At 40.2% G+C, this 3,294-nt stretch overlaps 1 pseudogene; it reads right to left on the bottom strand.

Moving 5' to 3' along the window:
- Positions 1-933: 933 nt before the first annotated feature.
- LOC115500130 lies at positions 934-2,390 on the bottom strand (annotated as a pseudogene).
- Between the last annotated feature and the right edge of the window lie 904 nt (positions 2,391-3,294).

Genomic DNA, 3,294 nt, shown 5'->3' on the forward strand with positions numbered 1-3,294 from the left:
TTATTCTGAGAACTACAGCTAGTTTGATCAATCAAAAAAAATCAATTTATATTATTTTTCTCCTTTAGAATGCAGATTTTCAAATTTGAATGCCGGAGGAATTCTTAAAAACGCTAACACCTGATTCCCAGGCATGAAGACTCTGATTTAACTTGCATGAGTTGCAACCTAGACATCAAGAATTTTTAAAGTTCCCCGGGTGACTCTATTTTGCAACAGAATGATTTTATCGTGTGCAGCAAATTTATCATGATCAGAAGCACCCAGATTTTGATAAGACACAGATTGTTAGCGTGTCTGCTAGGTTTAGATGGGGCCTGAGAATTGCCATTTGTAACAAAACCCCAGCTGAGGCAGTTGCTCTGGAGATCTTCTGTGGGAAGCCCTACTTTAGAGCACTTTCGTGTGCATATGAATCACCTTCTTGTGCCTATGATTCTGTTAAAAGGCAGGCCTGATTCAGCCGGATTGGAGTAGAGATTCTGCATTTCTAGTAACCTCTCGGGAGATACTAATGATGCTAATCTGTGAACCATACTGGATACAGCAAAAGATTAGAGTATGGGTAGTTAACTATTAGAGCAGGGAACTCATTAAATACATATGGTTTTGTGAAACAGCGGGGAAAAAATTTAGTACCAAAGCACTCTTTTGAAGCAAGTTTTCAACTGTAGTTTCAATATTATTACATGGATACATTAGAAAAACTTCATGATCTCTGAGAAATGACAACAAAACCTGTTTTATGTCACAGAATAAGAAAACCAAAAGTACTTTCCTTTTCAGGCTTTTTATATTTATTCTCAAAGTGATTCAACTATGGAATGATGCATTTTTAGCACTATGAAATCCAGAGTTTTCAAATCCTTTTCCCCTGCAATTCTGTTCATTACAATTCTATAGGCCTGAAGAAACTCTCTTATCTGTAGTTATTCATGCATTCAAGCATTCAGGATGATGTCTGATATGATCAGTAATAAAGGTTGCAATGAAGTAGTAGCTATAATAATAACCCTCTTGTAATCTGAAAACAACAGGGACTTTGTACAAACAGCTATGAAGTTACCAGGTAGTAACTGTCCATCTGAAAGGAACTGGTCATCTTTTCCTTGGTCAATTAGCACGTCTAGCTGAGAACCTGGATAGGACTTCAAAAGATGAGAGGCAGTATAAGCCTTCCACTTACTTTGATCTCTTCCCAAATATCCACTAAAGGCTTTTGTGTGTGTGTGTGTGTGTGTGTGTGTGTGTGTGTGTGTGTGTGTGTGTCCCAAAGACAGAGCACTGGGTTGCAAATTGGAACAAATGCTGACACAGATTTGTACTTTGCAGGATTCTTCAAAGTACAGATGAGAGATTCATGTGCTTCCACAGAGTGGCCAGAAATTGACATCCTTTGTGGGTCCACTGGAAAATGGGCATTTATGAGTTGGGCAGCTCCTCAGTTACCTAAGAATACATTCTATAGGTAATTTTCCAAGGATCTTCAATAGCATCCACATAAAGCCCAGCGCCGTTGCCAAAGTCCCAGCTCTAGCCTTCTCCTTTAAAATTACAGACACGAGGGCTGGTATCTGGAGCAATGACAAGGCCATGTTCTGAGGCAGCTTGATGAGAACCAGACTTTGATACAAAATTTTGTTCTGTGCAAGTTAAACCAGACAGCCAACTCAGTGCAGAGGATTTTCCAGTTTCTGCCTTTGGTAGTAAGTGATGTGGGAATGCTGGGGTTCGGAGCTGACGGCCAGGAAAGAATTCTTGAGATATCTTCGGTGCAAAAAGGTGGTTTTATTAAAGCACACGCAAAGAACCCGTGGGCAGAAACAGCTGCACTGGGGTTGTGATGGGTGACTGCTTATGCACTTTCAAGTTGGGCGGAGGCTGGGGATAGTGTAATTCTCTAAGGAATCTTGGGAGCAAGGTTTCCAGGACCCTGACAGGGCTAGCTGTTATTGTTAGGAAGAGGTCATTTATTTCTGTTTAGTAAATGCTCAGTCATGAGACCTGTCAGATGTATATCAGCGTATGCTTGGAGGATGATTGCCAACATACATTTGGGGGAAGTTTCCAAAGGAATTTTTACATGTTAAAGTAGACTTAGAGGAACCTGGAAGTCAGGATAATGTTAAGCTAAGATTGCCTTTTGCCCTCAGCAAAGTGTCATCATGAAGGCAGCTGACCTCCTACAGGAATGTCACTCTGCCAGTCTCAAGGACTCCTCAATGGGCTGTAAATCATCAGGAGACTTAATTTTTTTCTTTTGCCTTTGTTGCCCACATCAGTAAGGAGACAGCCAATTTTATTTTGCAGTTCAGTTCAACACTGTCATGTTCCAAACCCTTCTACAATCCTCCAAAGCCTTTGTTGCTGGAAATCTGTTTGAATGTCATTCTTCTCCTGACCTATCGATACCTGCTTTTTTGTCTGCACTAAAGAACAGATCTGGGATTGGCGGCGGTGGGGAAAGAAGCAGCAGCTGGAATGGAAAGGTGGGGCCTCTGCTCTGTCTTTTTAAGGTAAAAGTGTCTAATGCTCCAGAATGCCTCCCAAAACATTGATAATATATATGTTTGTCAGTTTTACTGAAATATAATTTACTTACATAAAGCTCACCCAATTAAAGTGCAAAATTCAATGGTTTTAGTCCATTTACAGAGCTGTGCAGCCATCATTATGATCTAATTTTAGAATATTTTCATTACTTCTAGAAGAAACTCCCTACTGAGTGGCAGTCACTTGCCATTCCCGTCGTCTCCCTTACTCTGTGAGCCCTGGGAATCACTAATCGACCTTCCGTCCTTACCTATTCTGAACATTTCCTATAACTAGGATCACACAGGATGTGGTCTTTTGTGCTTGCCTTCTTTCATTTAGCCTATGTTTGTTTCTCCGTTATATAATTCTGTCAGCATCACAGACAGGTTTTCTTCAGGTGATATTTAAGAATACTCAGTTTTTTGAAGCTCTTAAATACTGAGAACAAATAGGGTTAATGGGGGTTGGGGGAGAGGGGAAAGTGGGTGCTGGGCATTGAGGAGGGCACTTGTTGGGATGAGCACTGGGTGTTGTATGGAAACCAATCTGACAATAAATTACATTTAAAAAAAGGAATATCCAGTTTTTATATCTGTTCATTTTTTTTTCAAGTGCAAATTATCAGCCCTAACCAGGAATGTAAGAGTAAACCAGTAACCCATATTTATGCTTTTAAGTACATCATAAGAAGTATCAGATTTCACTCTGGCTCTTCTGAGAAGTGGGAGGAACACATGAGATTCTGTTTGTGATGTAACT

This window comes from Lynx canadensis, chromosome D4 (assembly GCF_007474595.2).
Source record: "Lynx canadensis isolate LIC74 chromosome D4, mLynCan4.pri.v2, whole genome shotgun sequence".
NCBI classification, from domain to species: Eukaryota; Metazoa; Chordata; class Mammalia; order Carnivora; family Felidae; genus Lynx; species Lynx canadensis.